Here is an 18,996-nt window from a genome sequence, read left to right on the forward strand (position 1 = left end):
CGCAACTTGCACTATGTGAAGGGCACGTTCTCCTCCGGGCTTCACATCAGCACGCTCTCCTCTGACTGCCTACTCTGACGCTGACTGGGCTAGCTGTCCAGACTCTTGACACTCCACCTCCGGCTTCTATGTCTACCTCGGCAACAATATGGTGTCTTGGTCCTCCAAGCGCTAGACCACGATGTCTCAATCCAGTGCTGAGGCGGAGTATCGTGTTGTGGCTCATGCTGTGGCAGAGTGTTGCTGGCTGCGCCAACTTCTTTAGGAGCTTCATGTCCCGCTTGCTTCGGCCCCTGTTGTCTACTGTGACAATGTGAGTGCTGTCTATATGAAAGCCAACCCGGTGCATCATCGACGCACGAAGCACATCAAGATTGATATTCACTTCGTCCGTGAGAAGGTGGCATTGGGTGAGGTCCAGATTCTCCATGTGCCATCCTCTCATCAGTTTGAGGACATCATGACGAAGGGCCTACTGACTCCTTTATTCACTGAATTTCGGTCCAGTCTGTGCGTCCGCGATCCTCCCACTTCGACTGCAGGTGGGTATTAGGAAGTATATGTGTATATTATGATGTTTTTATTCTTTCCTTGTACACTTGATGTATTCCTTGTACTCCAAGCCATATTGGCAATTTATATACAGAGGTTACCCCCCCTCATTAGGATGTGTGGTGTTTCCCATTTACTTCTCTACATTCCCGGTTGTAAAGATGAGAGGAAAATTTAGAACTTCTCTCCTAAAAAGCAATAAAATAAAATAAAATTGAACACAATACAAACCCATTCTCTCTCTCACACACACACTGACGGCTTGCAACACTGGAGCAGGGTCCGATGGGACTCCTTTTTGAGATTCGACCGGGGGTTGAATCTGCTGATTTCCTAGAAATGCATGGGTGGTTAGCACACATAGATTTATTTTTACCTAGATTTGAGCCTATCGGAGGATAATAGTCCTACATCCTGCTTATCATTATGTTCCTGCCATTGCTCGAATGAGGGATTATAAGGAGGAAGAAGTACATGGGCTCCTTTCTCCCTGTCCCCTCCTTCCATATGAGGACCCTCATTCTATAATATGGAGAGAGCCCACCTTTTTCCTCACAAGATAAAAGAAGCTACTATCGCTAGCTTATCTACACATGGTGGTGTGTTTGGTTTTATCTTGTCCTTGGTGCATGCATGCTGCCATGCATACACTAAAGAACTTAAGCCACTGGAGGGCTCTTGCTACACGCTTGCTTCATCAATGTTTATGGCTGGTGGTCTTCACCTTGGGATGTGTGCACAAATATATCAGAGTAGGATAGCAAGTTGGAGACTTGCCTATTTTTTACCATGTGTCACTTGGATTTCCTTCGGTTCAAAGGAAAAGCCAACTCAGTGCAGTTACCTAGGCTCCCACCTTCTTGGGGCTCTTTTCCGGTGACGTCCGGGGGGCTGAGGGTAGTGCATGACATGGGGGTGCCACGGCGCTGGGAGGTACTACCGCCCGTGGGACCGAGTTGGGGGTGGAAGGCCTGTCTCGCTATTTGTTGCAGCGATTAGTTGCCCTTCAGTTCAGCCTTGTCGTGGTGTCCGTGTGCCCGTGACCAAGGAGACCCTACTTCCCATGATGCCGACACACGCGCGCGCACCCCACCACCACCACCACCAATAATATAGATGTACACAACACCCTACCCTACCAGCAAATTTGAAAGATTGGGCCTGTATATATATTAAAATCGATGAAGTCACTACAAGTGTTTCACTGTTGATGAGTTTCTCGTAACGAATCAAAAAACATAGAGTACTTTTAACTATATCTAGAACTCGAATCTTAATGGATATGTCAGTTCCACCGTAAGGAACCTAACTGACGAAGAAGCTCAGATGATAAATAAAAAAGCCAAGTCGACTCTCAACTTTAATTTCTGGCGTAATCTATGGAAGACATCGAACCTTAATCATCATTGTTATCGGAGTAATTACATAGAAAAATCCATTCACGTGCCACTGGCTGCTGTCATGTCGCACTAACCTTGCATGGAATTTCATGAAAAAAAATCATAGTTCACAAATGGAGCATCTAAATTAATTCGGATTATAAAGGTTTTTATACCGAGATCTCCAAGACTAAACTGCCCTTGATAATTGAAGTATAGCGTTTTTTTGAAAATGTTGATAAAAGAAACAGTTTGTACAACAGTAATTCAATTTGGATGTTTGGTTTAGAATTTTTAAATTTCTTTAGTTCGTATGAGCAGCTAGTTGCATTGCATGTGTCTTCTGCCTTGCTGGCTAAACCGAGAGAGAGCTAGCTGACGCAAGTTGACCAGAAAAAAGATGCGCCGGCAATCACGTGGGCTGGCGGGATGTTTGCGGCTTTGTACGCGACGTTGGGCTGGATGGAACTCGTCATCTAGAAATTCGCCAACAAAAAGAGGCAAAGAACTTCAGCGGTTTTGGCCTGCCGACCTGATATTCGAAGCCCAGAGTACCTCACGGGCCGTAAAAAAAAAAAATGGGCCCACCGATGTTAACTTGGCAACGACTAAAAGACAAAGACAGTAACTGCAGACGACGAAGCAGTGAAACTGTGAAACTACTTGCTACCAGTTGTAAGCACTTTCTGCGTCGATCCTTGCATATTTTTTTTATGGATGTAAGCATCTGGTCGACCAACCTTATCATGTTAACATATTTGCTATTTGTCAACAATTTGGACCAGGAAGCCCTGAAGTCTGAACAGCAGGCACGTACGTGAATGCATGGAAAACTAGAGGGTGTGGTGGGATTGCAATGCTAGCTAGGCAAGTCAAAATTTGGCTATAGCCAAATCATAGCATCTCCAAAATTTCTTAGTCACATTAGACATGTTTGGATATTGGCCATGCCAAAATCCTAAAACATTGTCTAGATATTATAAACTGTTTTGATAATTCTCCATCCCTGTCCGACCGGTCAAAAATTTCTTGCGCCAGCAAATTGCTGGCTGGAATTGCTCCCGTTGCTGTAGTTGGGCCTGCCAAATTTAGCTGGAGTAGGCCAAATTGTGGCCTCCAATCTCAAATGGTGGCATAACCAAATTTGGTTTGGCCAACAAAAGCATTCTAGCTTGCATCATCCTCTCTCTATATCTCATTTGATCCCTCTTTCACATCCACTATGCATGTATCTCACTCGAGGAAGAGATAAGTTATTTATTAAATGATAGGGAAGAGAGGCTATGATGTGCAATATAGATAGGAACATGCTAAATTAGGAGTTTAGCGGGTGTTTGGTTCCTTTAGTCCATGGACTAAAGTGGACTAAATTTTAGTCCCTACCCTGTTTGGTTCCATGGACTAAAATGGACTAAATTTTAGTCCCTACCCTGTTTGGTTCCATGGACTAAAGTCTATTACCCCCGCTACCCACTGCTTGGATGCTAACAATTTCCGCAGATGTACAATTTCAGAGTAATGCTAACAATTTCAGAGCAATGCTAACAATTTCTGTTGATGCAAGCGACTACTAGTCCTGCATGTGGTTTGAGCAAAGTTGAAGCAAGTCAAGCAAACCGGGGCATATAACCCATCCTCTCTCCAATCCCCTCGCAAAACGCCGGGCGGCCGTGCAGGAGCGGCACTCCATGCCCGCCACAAGCAGCTCCCTCCCCCTACTGCACCTGTGCATGGACGAGAACTCCCTAACCTCCCTCTCCCTCAACCTGCACGCGCCTGGGGCAGCTTGCCTCCCTCCCTCGACACGCGGACGCGCGGGGCGAGGAGCAGCCCCGACCTGTGGGGAAGCCGTTCGTGCGGGGCGGCACATAGGCCGGCGCTCAGCCAGCTCCGACTTGCGGGGACGCCTCGGTAGCTGTGCTCTGGAGCTGCCGGCCGCGCAAGCTGGCACTCCTTCTCTCTGGTACCTCCCTCTCCCTCCGGCGGCGGGTGAGAGGGCGGCGGGGGTCGGGCGGAAGGCGGTGGGAGGGAGGCCAACGGAGGGAGCCGGGCGGGAGGAAGGGCAATAAATGAGGAGCAGGGGTGTCCCTTAGACCCTTTAGTCTACTTTAGTCCATCACATATGGACTAGAGGACTAAACACTTTAGTCCACATTTTAGTCCACCTGTTTAGCATTTTAGGGACTAAAAGTGCCAAAAATGAGTGGACTAAACTTTAGTTCTGGTAACCTTAATAAGTTTTGAGGCATGAATCAACATTGTGATAGCTCATGGAATTCAGTGACACCTCAAGGTAAGTTTTATGGAACGCTGATGTAATTTGCTCAATAATAAATAAGTGTGGTTACTGATGTAATTAATAAATAAGTGTGACAGTACTAGTCGTTTTTTTCATTATTATGAAATGATACGCTCTGCTCCATGGCACCTTTGGCGGGTATATATGGAATGTACGTGAACCGCGAAACAACACTTAAATTCACATCCTTCTTAAAAATATAATCACCAATGCATGCGGAAATGCCAAAATAATTTATTCATATAAATTTGGATTTAATGTGTACCGTGGAGATATTATTGAAACGCCAAACACACATTACATTTAACAGTAACACGAGCCGGCACATAGCACAAACAAAACCACTACATCACAAATATGTTTTCATCTTCTTCTTCACTTGGCCCACTGTGAAGTGCTCGCACATGCATGGGCCATTTATTGATGTCACACAAATCTAAGCTGCCTTAGCCAATCCTGGGCACCTCCGCCACGGTGTCAACCCAGAGGCGAACTCGCTTCATGTTGAACTCCTCCGTGACCCTCGTGCCGACGGTGACCACCTCGACTTTGAGGTCCGGCCGGTCCGCCTTGATCTTCTCCTTGGCCTCCTTGATCTTCCGGCCCACAAGCTCCGGCTACTCCGTCTTGGGAGCGTCAGACACCTTGCCCTCAGCCGCCGGTGAGCTCATCTTAGCAACAACTTCAAATACAAAAAACATGGTGTTTGTAAAACATAATTACATAACGTACTCTTCGTAAAAGTGTGCATGGCCACATTGGAAGCTAAATTAGAGGAGAGGGGATAAGCACGTACTTACCACTAACTATAAGCACTATTTCAATCGATGCTTGCCCCCTGTGCGTTTGATGGATGCAGGTTTGGATCGTATTTATAGGCGGTGCTGACTAGAGCGAAGCAACGTGCGCGCTTGTTCAGATACGTGACCAAGTTCATGCATCTGGTTCACAGACCTTATCGTGTAATTTTATATATGTTATTGTCGACATTTTTGACCAGGAAACTCCGAACAGTGGGCCAAATGGATGCATGGAAATTAAAGCTGAATTACAACTTGCTGTTTAAAAATTAATATCATGCAGCAAATAAATTTGATAAGCTTAGTTGCTAATAAATAAATATGGGTAATCTTGATTTTTCTTCTGAAAATGCTAGTGGTATGTAATGTGGTTTGATCAGTTGGATATAGCTCAAGATGGTTTTACAGATTTATAAGCTTGTTCTTGCATTTTGTTCTCAAAAGGACACTGCAATTAATGCAAAGTTGTTAGTCCTCAATTGCTACAAGAAAAACACTCGTTCGTGTCGTCTTATCCTTGCAAATCCAATTATGGACAACATGGATAGGCCCCCCCAAGTATATTATCCACTAGCATGGATGGTCTATGAGGTATTCATACCAGCTCGGGCATTGTTACTTTTCTTGCTTTTGCAATTTGATTTCATCTTATTTTGAAAACTTATGAATTTTTTATGTGGATCTGGATGGAGAAAAAAATTGTAGATTTGACAAGATTTACAGGAATTTATTTAATTTTTGTATTCGAACTTTTATTATCAAAAGTGAAGTATATGTGTGATGGAATGTGGGGATCGCGCGAGAGGGGAATTTGTGGGTTAGAAGTCATAAAACCGCACACATGCAGACTTCTGATTCGCTATGCGCGACCATGTGGGTTGCTTGGCCCACGGTCTATCGATCTACAAAAAGAACATTTTTTTGGCTCTTTTCTTTTACCAATTTTTCTTCTAACTGACCAAGTTGGCTTCTATTGCGAGCTGGCAGGATAAGCGTCACTGTCGACTGTGCAGCCGGCTGTTGTCTTTATAGTGCCAGCTGGATAATAACCATCATGGATGAGAGTCAGCAGCTTGTGATCTTGGGTGGGGTGGGTTTATTGTGCGTACGTTTGTTTGTTGTTTCTGTCAAACAAGCTTGTGCATAACCATGACCATTTATGGCCAATTAGCAGTGGTTATTAACAATCACCATATTCTAATGTTAGTTAGTGGTTTACTAGACAGTGTCTAGTTAGTAAACTAAAAAAAATGTAACTAAGTTTAAAATTTTTCTTAATTTTTCATAGCCTCACCCAAACCATGACGACTTCAGGACGTATCATCAAAAGCGCGTGTACTTATTTCCATACAGTTAACCAAACACCAACTTATCTGTCCTATCCCCCTCGTATGAACGCACGCTTCGAGATTTTTTTATATAGTAGTCCAATGAGGACCATGCCTGAAAATTTGGATTTCATTTATAAACCATAAAATTGGTAATAATGTAGGTCAGGAGCGTATCTGCGAGGAGAATATCTTGTATAGAAGCTCTATGGATTCAATCTTCACTCTCGAGAGTAGAGAATGTACATTTACATTTCCAGAAAAGTGGCAATGGTTTCTGTAGTCTAATTAACAAAATATGCAAAATCATGTTAAGTGGTCTCTTCTTCATTTAGTGTTTCTCTGTCTTTTCTGAGATATTATTTTTTTATGATTACAAGGATAACCCACACCCGCAAGTGTGTCTCCTGCCACATGTATATAGATAAATCACTAGAAGTTCTATGGTGTCATCAAGATGTGAACCCTGGTGGAGTCATACCCTCTGGCCTCCACCATATATCACACCAGTACCCTTTTACACATTATACTTGCAACTGTTGAGATTCCAAATATACTAAAAATATATGTGATGTGGATGTTATTTTGTTCAATTAACTGTGAGCAACATTATGGTTCAAATCATTAGAAAATGAAGCAATGGATTGAACAAAACAATTTGTATTTGAATCTTGCAATAAAAGTAAAGTTAAACGTTTAACACTTAGGTAAGCAGTGAATGTTCAGTAATAACAACTTAGCAAAAGGCCAATATATCTTTAGCAAGAAAACTGATAGCCTCAACTGAACTCTAAACTTAAGTGCATCTAGATTGAGTGACCTTCATGGCCTGTCTGATGGGCATATATGCACATCTTGTTTTACAAATGAGTTAGAGAAGCTGAATTTTATTATAAGGCTTCGCATAATAATGAACAAGTTTGTAAAAGTGTAGCAGTTTTGTATGCACCTTATATGTTCAAGTTACCAAAGGTACAGATTGGCATAACAATGACCCTTGGAGACATCTCATGTGTTTGTGCGAACCCACAAAGATGTTTATACGGACTATATATCGGGCAGACGTGGATTACCTGAATCGCACAAACCACTCCAAGCTCCATATGAGTACGCCTTCCAAATTACAGATACGTTTATAGAACCACGAGAATTCGACACTTTTTTGCTATAACTTTCATTCTTTTGATAATACATATTTTCTCATGTGCCCATATATCAATTCAATTTGATTGCTGACCTTTATTGATAAATGATAATGCAAAGTACACACATCTCTTACATAGTTGGCAACAAAGCACATAATATATTAATGTGCATGCAACATTCATATAGAAACAAACATGCCACAACATGCATGTTTTCTTATTTAATTACTGTTTCAACATAACACAGGCCACGCTTGGACCATTATATTCCACTTTAGCCAATCTTCGGAACCTCAGCCACAGTATCAACCCGAAGACGAACGCGATTTGGGTCGATCATTTGGTCCACCATGGTGCCAATAGGGGTGACCACAACATTGAGGTCTGGCCGGTCCGCCTTAATCCTCTCTTTTGCCACCTTAATTGTGCAGCCCACAAGTTCAGGCCACTCCGTCTTGGGAGCATCGCATGCCTTACTGTCAGCTGGAGAGCTCATCTTCACAGCTGCTCAAAGCGACACCTTCAGTAACTGCAAATTCGTTGAACACAAGAGGAGGCCCAATAAACATGACAATTATTATATCGTAGAAAGAAACTAAACCCAAAAATACAGCTGGTTTTTGCAAATGTGCTTACACCAAAAATGAAACGCCAAACCAGAGAACAAGATCCCTTTTAGATAATATAAGATACCATATTAAAGTAGCCGAGACCAAAAGATCAAGATGAAATAGGAACTACTACGTACCAGTTACCACCAAGATATAAGCCCTACTACTGTATTGTTTCTTTTGCGTTCAATGGATGCTGGCTGTGTGGCTATCTTGGATGTTAGTCTATTTATAGGAAACGTTGATGAAGGAACATGTACGTTCAAAGCCATGTGTTCAGTGAAGACCAAAAAGGTTCATGCACCTTGACGAGGCCTTTATCCTATTGGGTACTACCGTACTACCACTTGTTATTGTCGACAGCTTGGATCAGAAAAAATTTCAAACCACGAGCACGTTGATGCGTGGGAAAATTAATGTTCCTTGATTAATCCACTCTTTTCACAGCATTACAGTCAGCTAATTAAGAAAAGATCATGGTGGTAGTAAACAAATAAGGGCGAATTGAACGTAACTCGGTTGGCTATATGTTCCTTTCGAATGAACGTGACTTGGTGCAACTCTGTGCAGGCAGGCACAATGAATCGAGCGGTGGCATGGCTTCAGCGCTGTGGTGGCACCACCTCATATAAATGATTTTTTCTTTTTCCTCTTTATTTTTATGTATACTTTATTTTATGGAGTGAATTCTTAGAAGTATCCTAAATAAATTTTTGACAAAAAATTATTTAAATAATTTTTGGGAATGCTTGTGTTAATTATTTGGAAAACTATTTCTTGGAAAATTCTAAAATAACTTTTGTGAATTAGTTTTCTAAATATATATTTTTATAAAAGTTTCTAGAAAAAGAAAAGGAGGGGAGCAGATACTTACCATAAACATAAACAGAGGTCCCTATCCTACTGTGCACTAGCTGGGTGTGTTTGATTTGGGGATCGAACAGGGTTGGAATGGGTTCGACCCCATCGACCCTTGTTTGATTGGAAATGCATCTGAGTTGGGTCGGACCCTCCTAGATGCGGGTCGAATGCATCCATCCAAAACGAGCGGACGCACTCGACCCACATAAACACCGTCCGTCTCCGTTCGTGCGTGGGGCAGCGGCAGCAAGCAGGGTAGAGGTGGGGACGGCCTCCAGTCGCGCGGCGGCACGCAGCCAGGACGGCGACGCGAGGCAGAGGGCGGACGGGGTAGATCCTGTGGAGCAGCGGTGGCACGAGGTAGGCAGCGGCAGGCTGGGCAGGGGTGGATCCCGTGGGGCGGCGGCGGCAGGGCGAGCTTGGGAGGTAGCAGTGGCGGCGCTTGTTCAGCGCTCACGCGAGGTAGGCGAGCCCGGGAGGCAGCGGCAGACTTGGCAGGGGCGAGCGGCGGTAGTGGATGACATGTGGGACCCACGTAAAACAGTTACGAATGGTGTTAAAATGACATCCAATCGACCCCTCTCAACCCTTTGAACCAAACACGAGATGGGTTGGACCCATCCCTTTCAACCATACATGAGATGGGTTGGACCCAACCTAAAAAAGTGGAATAGAGCCAACCTATTCCACTTGGTCCAACCCATTTCATGTGGTCCTAAAATCAAACACATGCTAGAAGTACTGTGAGTTGTACATGCTGTTACCTAATAACAGCTCAGCACCATGACTTTAAAGAAGTTTCCAGATAAAGAAAAGAATGGGAATGAAAATTTACCGCAAACAGAAAGTGAGGTGCCTAGTATCGCACTTCGCACAAAGGCTCCTGTGCTAGTACTCGGCACCTCAGGACTAAATGGTTAGTTCAAAGAAGATGTTAGATTCAGACTAGGCTCACTAAAATAAAACTGATGTACAACTCAGAGATACAGCCTGATTGTATGTATAGTTATTTCTTGTGTGTCTATGTACCTAGGAGAATATATTTCATAATGTCTTTCTATTGAGTATATCAATTATGAAAATTCTAAAGGATTCTTGCTCACTACCCCTAATTAAATGTATGAAAGAGACAAATTGTTGCATCGTGTTGACACCGTTTTTTGACATACATCAAAGATGGTGTCAAAAGGAAGCAGAGATGCCGATGCATAGTAGAAAGATAACAGCTAATGGAATCGGCTGATAGGGTTGCGGAGGGTTCAGTCGATGAAGCTATAAGAGATCAGCCGATGATGGTGAAAGCCTTGCCGATAGAGGAAGATAGAGGCCTAGCCGATGGGAAATAACCGATGGAGATGATGGACTCGGTTGGTACAAACGAAAACAGATCTTGATGGATCAGGAGATGTGGAAGGATTGACCGTTAAAAGGAAAGAGAATCTTGGTCGGTCAAAAGGTTGTAAGGTGGTAAAGATAGGTTCCGATTCCCGTACGAGTCGTGTTATTTGAATAGTTTGTTTCCTTAAAAATAGTTTGTTTCGTTAGAGGTAGATATCATATTTTGTCGTAATCGATTAGGACTAGAAGTCTTGTGCTTAGGCTATAAATAGAGGCCCTGCGGGGTTTGTAAGAGATACACATCATAATCAATACAAATATACAATTTCTTGCAATTTACTTTCAAGTCGGCGACTTCACCACTGTTTTCTTTTCTTCACGAGTTCTTCCAAGCTTGTTGGGCTGCATCGCTTTGATCTCCGGCTAGACTGTTAGTTCCGCATCTATTGAATACTTTCTAGGCTTTAACTTCAAGCGCATCGTGTCGTTTCATCTATATTTATTCACAAGTTATCAATATTTGCTAGATCTGCAAGCTTTATTCGTTAAATCTTGTTGTTTTAGCATTTATCACAGTTATCCAGCTTGGAACATGTTCTGATCATCTTTTACCTTGTTTTTCTTATCAATCTATTGTCACACAGCCGATTAGATCTATTTCGAGTGTTGTTTGTATAGTACTGTTTAGGTTGTGTTTTACGCTTCCTTTGCATCTACTACGTCCACATCAGCTGATCTAGCCGATTATCTTTTGCCCGTATCGGCTGTCCTGCCAACACGTCCTATGAAGCGATTCAGAACACCAGCCGATTCACTCTTGTATTTGACGTTTTACTTGTCCTTATCAATAAGCAGGTTAGATTGACTGACACGCCGCAGATCGAGAGGGCTACAACCTGAACAGGAGCGAAGCAGATTCTTCCGGGTTTCGTGTGTTAGTACGCAGGAGTCAACCATCCAATTTTTGTGTCAACACACTTTTGGCACACCCATTGGGACCATACAAAGCCTCAACATGTCTGTGCCAAATACTGTCAAAGTTTCGGACGACAACATCATCAAGGTTACTGAGGATGAGCTCCAGAACGATCAGAAGGGCGAAGTGGCAAGGGCTATGGAAGAGTTCAGATTGGTGTGCCTGAAGTCCTTCAGCCATACTAGGAAAGGTGAACCTGTCAAGAAGCACGCCCTTCCAACTCCTCGCCAGATCACCTTTGCTGAAAACCCAGGGAGGATGCAGGAAATGATCGATCAGGCTCTTAATCACACGCTGATCAACCAAGCTACAGTAATGACCAACACCGTGCACAACGTCATCCTCAGCACTCTCTATGGTGGAAACTCTTAGGGGTTTCACGGTCTAGCATACGAGCCACCTAGGAGCGTACCGGTCGAAAGTGTGGTGACTGCGCCTGCTGTGTATCAATCGGCTTCTCAGTCGATCTAGATGTCAAGTGGGGGTTACAGTGCGGCATTGCTTTAGAACACGAACATTGTGCCACCCTCGCTTACTCAGATGGCAAACCAACCTGCTCTAGCATACTCCGTGCCATCGCTGTTGCCAGCATCGGTGCCATGGGGGGCAACAGGGACGCCAGTCGGATGGAATCCGACCGCTGGATACGGGATGCTTCCAGGATCATTTGTTCCAGCCATGACGTCTCCAGTACAATCACCATCACCATCAGCTCCTCAGCCGACAGTCCAGCATTATCAGCAAAATCCACCAGAAGTCAGCAGGGAGGTAGATGTTCCGGATCTTCACAGAGATGGTTCTCCAATAGTGGTGTACGATAGGACAACCGGCATGTTACAACACGTTGATCCTCCTCGTCAGCAAGCGTCGGCTCTTCAACCAATGATCCAGCCGCAGCCAATCGTGGTGCCACAGATTCAACAGCAGGTACCGGTAGTCTAGCCGATGGTCCAGCCTATTGTCCAGCAGCAGCCACAACAGGTTGATTGGGCCGCAAGGATAGCTGAGGTGATGCAAGATCAGTTCGAGCTAAAACCTAAACTGCAGACCTACATGTACAGGACGTCGTACCCGCCGGCCTATGATGTGTTGCCGTTCCCTCACCGGTACAAGGTGCCCGATTTCACCAAGTTCTCAGGCCAAGACAACACATCTACGGTGGAGCACGCCAACAGGTTCATCATTCAGTGTGGGGAAGTAGCTACGCAAGATACTCTGAGAGTTTGGCTATTCTCATCATCTCTGTCCGGGTCGGCCTTCCGGTGGTTCACAACACTACCATCTAACTCCATGATCACCTGGGCCGATCTGTAAAAATAGTTCCACAAGTACTTCTTTGCTGGGGTTCATGAGATGAAGTTGACAGATCTGACCAGTCTCAGGTAGAGGAGTGATGAGTTGGTGGCCAGCTTCATCCAGCGATTCAGAGAAGGCAGGAACAAGTGCTATAGCTTGGTCTTGAGCGACAAGCAACTAGTTGATGCGGCTTTTCTGGGGCTCCTGCCGCACATCAAAGAAAAGTATGTTTCGTAGGAGTTTGAGAGTCTAAGCCAGATTGTACATTGGCTGTCGAACCAAGACATGCGCCTGTTCGATCAGAGGAAGAACTTTCAGAAGAGTGTGGCATACGTAGAGTGTTCGAACTCTGAGGAAGAGGCAGAGATCGGCTTGGCAAAAATGGGTTAAGACCAAAAAGTCGATCTCATGCCCATACGACAAGAAGGAGCCTGAGAAATTCAGGTTCGATACCTCTAAGGCCGATGAGATCTTTGACTTGCTGCTGCAAGAAGGGCAGATCTCTCACCATACCATACGATCCCGTCGGCCAAAAAGCTTAAGAAGATCAAGTACTGCAAATGGCACAACGCTACGTCTCATGACACGAATGAGTGCAAAGTCTTTCAGCTGTAGATCCAATCAGCTATTGAGCAGGGGAGACTTAAATTCGAGGTCCCCACGAAGCCAGCAAGGCTGATGAAGATTGATTAGCATCCCTTCCCAACCAACATGGTGGAGGTTGGCGACACGAGCGCACTGCAAAAGAAAGTGCTGACTTCAGAATCAGCCAAGAAGAGTGGAGCTGTGGACCCTAAAGTACAAGTGTCAGCCAATGACATCAAAGGAAAGGGTCAGTTACAGGAGGGGGAAAACTCAAAAAGGCCTCATCGGCTGGTCACCTCTCAAGAGTTTCTCAACAAGTTCCAAAGGCAGCAAGAACAGGCAAGGCGCAGGGAAGAGATGATACGCTGCCATGAAAACCACTGGAGATGCCCGTTCTTCATATACTGCTGGGAGGAGGGAATCAAGCTACCATTGATTGACAACTGCCCTGAGTGCAACGGGTCATACCAAGACAACCGTTCATCCAAAAGGCCGTGCTTTGATGACAGGAACCAAAAGCCGATCAGCAGGGATAGGTCTCACCATGATGACAGGTGCATCCCAGTGCGTGATCAGTTGGGGGGTAGGGTCAGTGTACACGATCGGCTGGGGGGCAGGTTTAATGTGCCCAGTAGGCTAGAGGAAAGGACCAATGCAAGGGTCCTCAATGAAGAGCCTCTGTGCTGCAAGCTGGAGCGGTGGCATGCATCACAAGACAAAGCTGTAGAACATCCTAGATGGTTCCCTGCAGGTTTGACTAAGTCCCAGAAGAGGAGGGTCCAACACCTGCAATAATGGGAGCAGCAAGAAGAGGAACAAAGGTGGCTTTGGAAAGAAAACGGGTCAAATCCCAAGTATGGCTCGTCAAAGACAAAGCCAATGACAAAGATGACAATCCCGAATTGGTTGTAGATGTCAATATGGTCTTCATCTTGCCGATGGAGTTCATGGCTCCAGCCGACCACGAAGCAATGAAAGCAGAGCAAGAAAGAGCAAGAAATGGCAGAGTTAGCCTTGGAGCCAATGATGGCTACCTTCAAAAAATCTGAAGACAATAAGCATCAGCATTTGAAGGCTCTGCTCCTCAAGGGACAGGTTGACGGGAGGCCGGTTACCAAGCTCCTAGTGGATGGAGGTGCAGTGGTAAACATTATGCCGTACGCCATGTTCCGTAAACTCAGGAAAGGAGAGGAAGACCTGACGAAGACAGACATGATGCTGAAAGACTTCGAAGGAAACGTCTTGCCAGCTCGAGGGGCACTCTCTGTGTCGACCTGACAATCAGAAGTAAGACCCTACCTACTACATTTTTCGTTATCAATGGCAAAGGGTCCTACAATATGCTTTTGGGATGGGATTGGATTCACGCCAATTGCTGCATTCCGTCTACGCTACATCCATGTCTCGTCCAATGGATCAACGATTCAGTAAAGGTTGTCTCTGCTGATTCTTCCTTCAGCATCGCTACAGCCGATGCCCAGCAGTGGAGTTATGAACAAGTGAGCTGCATATCTAGCAAAGTCTAAGATACAGAGTTCTTGAAGGTATCCGGTTTCGGACTACAGCAGATCCAAGCAGTCAGCTCTGAAGAATCATCTTGATGGATGAGTTCATCCAAGAAGATGGAAAGCTCGGGCATGGGTTTACATTTGGCCGATGAATTAGAGATGGTAGATCTTGGAGATGGTAGCAAACCAAGGCTGATGTATGTTAGTGCTAAATTAGATCCTGAATATAACCTTGAGTTGGTTGAGTTGTTAAAAGAATTTAAAGATTGTTTTACTTGGGAATATCATGAAATGCCTGGCTTAGATTGATCTATTATCAAACATCGGTTGCCCATAAAACCAGGATATCGGCCATACCAGCAGCCTGCGCGGCGTTGTAATCCGAAGATATTACCTAATATTAAGGCTGATATTACAAGATTAATTGAAGCGGGGTTTATTCGGCAATGTCTGTATGCTGAGTGGATATCTAATGTGGTTCCTGTATACAAGAAGAATGGAAAGCTGCATGTTTGTGTTGATTTCAGGAATCTCAATCAAGCCACGCCGATGGATGGTTACCCATTACCGACAGCTGATGTGTTGATAGATGCTACTGCAGGACACATAATCATTAGTTTCATGGATGACAATGATGGATGTAACCAAGTATTAATGGTGGAAGAAGATATTTCCAAGACGGCCTTCAGGTGTCCTGGGCACATAGGCTTATTTGAATGGGTGGTCATGACCTTTGGATTGAAAAATGCTGGGGTCACATATCAGCGGGCCATGAATTACATCTTTCATAAACTTATCGGCATCCTAGTGGAGATTTATATTAATGATGTCGTAGTTAAATTGAAAGGGTACCAGGAGCACTTAGCCAATTTACGTGAGGTCTTGGAATGCACAAGGAAACATGGGTTGAAAATGAACTCGAATAATGTGCCTTTGGCGTGTCGGCTGGACTGTTCTTGGGGTTCATGGTCCATGAACGTGGCATGGAAATTAATTGAAAGATCATTGGTGCTATTAACACTGTCGTGGCTCCGCAAAATAAGATTGAGTTGCAATCATTGATTGGCAAGATCAATTTTATCTGAAGATTCATATCAAACCTGTCTGGAAGAATTCAATCTTTCAGCCCGTTGTTTAAACTAAAGGCCAATCAGGAGTTTGTTTGGGGGGCAGAGCAGCAAAAGGCATTGGATGATATCAAACAATACCTGGTGTCACCTCCTGGGTTGGTTCCTCCACAAGCTAACAAGCTGTTCAGGTTGTACCTATCAGCCAATGAGCGTGCTATCGGGTCGGCTCTTGTCCAAGAATTTGAAGGGAAGGAATAAGTAATCTATTATGTGAGCAGAAGACTCTTGGATGCTGAGATCAGGTATTCTCCAGCCGAAAGGCTATGTCTGTGCCTATATTTCTCCTACACTAAGCTTAGACACTATTTATTATCGGCCACATGCGTTGTAGTATGCAAAGATCATGTGGTCAAATACATGTTATCATTGCCAATTTTAAATGGAAGGATTGGGACATGGATTCTGGCTCTGTTAGAATTTGATCTAAAATATGAATTGACTAAAGCTGTCAAACGGCAAGTTATGGCCAATTTCGTTGCTCAGCATTGTGGGCTGGAGGTTACTATCATTGAAGTAGCCCCATGGACTTTATTCTTTGATGGGTCTTCATGTGGGACTGGATTGGGAATCGGCATAATTCTCGCATCGAGGGGCAAGCTATGAGTTCTCATTACCGATTGAGGCTTCTTCTACCAACAATCAAGCTGAGTATCGAGCCATTTTGAAGGGCATCCAATTGTTGAGAGAAATCAAAGCTGATGCCGTTGAGATATTTGGAGACTCTATGCTTATTATCAATCAGCTGACTGGAGTTTATGAATGCAGAGATGATATCTTGAGAATTTACTATAAGCAGTGCCTTCAGTTACTTAAAGAGTTCAAGAGCGTGATTATTGAGCATATTCCTAGAGATTACAATGAGGATGGTAACAAACTCGCTCAGCATGTCTCTGGTTATCGGCCGATTTGTAGTGCTATGGCCTTGGAGTTGATGGCTAATGACTGGAGGAAAGAAATAGCTGGTTACTTAAAGGATCCTTCCAAGAAAATTCATAGGCGAGTTCAATTTTAGGCTTTGAAATATGTATTGCTTGAAGATGACCTTTATTATCGGACGGTTGATGGGGTCCTGCTTAAATGCCTCGGCGTTGAAGAAGCGAAGAATCTGATGGGCGAAATCCATGAAGGGGTTTGTGGAGCTCATCAATCAGCTTTTATGATGAAATGGATGATTAGAAATAATGGGTACTATTGGCCAACAATACTTGAAGATTGCTTCAAATACTATAAGGGTTGTTACGATTGTCAGAGGTTTGGCAATGTGCAAAGAGCCCCGGCATCGGCTATGAATCCTATAATAAAGCCGTGGCCATTTAGGGGTTGGGGTATTGATTTGATCGGCCAAATTTATCCACCTTCAAGTAAGGGTCATAAGTTCATATTGGTAGCAACGAATTATTTTACTAAGTGGGTCGAAGCAATTCCCTTGAAGAATGTGAGATCGGCAAGCATGGTTGATTTTGTTAAAGAGCACATCATCTATCAATTTGGTATTCCTCAAACTATCATGACCGATCAAGGGATGATGTTCACCTCAGGGGAGTTCGAAGAATTTGCTACTAATATGGGAATTAAATTGTTGAATTCTTCTCCGTATTATGCCCAAGCAAATGACCAAGCTGAATCATCTAACAAGGGGATCATTAAACTAATTAAGAGAAAAATTGAAGAGCAGCTGAGGCGTTGGTATACTATGTTGAACGAGTCCATATGGGCATATCGGATGGCTTGTCACGGAGCCACAAAAGTATCCCCTTATCAGTTGGTTTATGGGTATGAAGCAGTGCTACGTTGGGAGTTAAAGACTGGGTCTAGGCGTGTGTCGTTGCAAGATCAGTTAATAGCCGAGGAATACTCTGCGTTGATGAAAGGAGAGTTGGAAGACTTAGCGGGTCATCCGCTAAGGGCTTTGATCAGTATCGAAGAAAATAAGAAAAGGGTGGCTAGATGGTACGACAAAAAGGTCAAGGTCAAAGAGTTTTCCCAAGAAGATCTGGTCTGGAAACTGGTGTTGCCAATTGGATCTAAAGATCCTAAATTTGGAAAATGGTTGCCTACGTGGGAGGGACCATATCGGATAAACCGGTGTGCTCTAGGCAATGCGTATATTTTGGAGACACTTGAAGGAGAAGAGTTCACAAGGGCTCTAAATGGAAAATACTTAAAGAAATACTACCCTAGTATATGGGTAGATGCATAGCCGACGGCGCAATGCTTCGGGTTGATATAGCCGATACTGAGGATATTGCCTTTAGCCCAAAAGGAAGGAAGGAAAAAAGGCAGACATATGGATAGCCGATGAAATATGAGCTGATCGCGATTCGGTACATCGGCTGTGATATGGCCGACGCAATACAAGTCACCCTTAGAACAAATAATACTTGCAACATTTGGGATACAGAAGGTTATTACATCGAAGTCATTGTCATATCATGGCCAAGATATTTTATCGCAGGCAAATCTGGCTGGCTCTATATTGGTATCGGCAAATACCTACTCCCTTTGGCGAGATATGCTTGGGAGGCTCCCTAGTTGGGTCTCAGTAGTGACGATCTCCCTGTCGACTCGGACCAGTTCCAGTAGAAGTTGGATCCTCCTTGCTTCCAAACTAGTTAACTTGTCTTCAAGCAATACACGAGGGGGAGGTTAATGGCTTCGAAGGGTTGGCTGCTGCGCTTGCTAGCTTGAGCCTGCAGCTTCGATTGAGGACAAGATCGATTTGACATCCGCAGGAAGATGATCTCTGATTCGGTCACGATGAGCTTGGATCAAGGCTTTGTCTATTTAGGTGAGAGGCTCATTGGAATGGAGGATCTGGATGACTCATTCAAGCTGTTCGTCCACTTGATTTGGCTAAAAAGGGGGGAACGAAGAGTCGAAGATTGGTTCACAATAACCAATTTGAAATTGAGAAACCATAACGATACCTGATTGACCGATGAAGAAGATGACATCTTGGACATGAGAGTTTCGGTTCGAATCAAGTGCTTACAGAGACGAAGGCATGTGCAGTTGTGCAAATGCGTCTAAGGGGAACAATTGCTGCTCATATTTATAGAATGACATTGAAGGATTTGGACGTTAAGCAATAGTCGGCCAGAAGAGGCGTATTGAATAAAATAGCTGTTGGCGAGTCAGAGAAAGCTGCGAAGAATTAGCCAATTCACATTCAAGGCAGACAGTGAATG

At 44.2% G+C, this 18,996-nt stretch overlaps 2 long non-coding RNA genes across 2 annotated transcripts; both read right to left on the reverse strand.

The window, feature by feature from the left end:
- Positions 1-4,444: 4,444 nt before the first annotated feature.
- LOC101765493 lies at positions 4,445-5,151 on the reverse strand. Its single transcript, XR_002678619.1, has 2 exons — positions 5,027-5,151; positions 4,445-4,912 (listed from the first exon to the last, which is right to left on the reverse strand). It is a non-coding gene; the product is annotated as an uncharacterized LOC101765493 (long non-coding RNA).
- A 2,420-nt stretch (positions 5,152-7,571) lies between these two features.
- LOC101781408 lies at positions 7,572-8,382 on the reverse strand. The gene is made up of 2 exons (XR_001164506.2): positions 8,252-8,382; positions 7,572-8,032 (listed from the first exon to the last, which is right to left on the reverse strand). It is a non-coding gene; the product is annotated as an uncharacterized LOC101781408 (long non-coding RNA).
- Between the last annotated feature and the right edge of the window lie 10,614 nt (positions 8,383-18,996).

This window comes from Setaria italica, chromosome VII (genome assembly GCF_000263155.2).
Source record: "Setaria italica strain Yugu1 chromosome VII, Setaria_italica_v2.0, whole genome shotgun sequence".
In the NCBI taxonomy this organism is placed as follows: Eukaryota; Viridiplantae; Streptophyta; class Magnoliopsida; order Poales; family Poaceae; genus Setaria; species Setaria italica.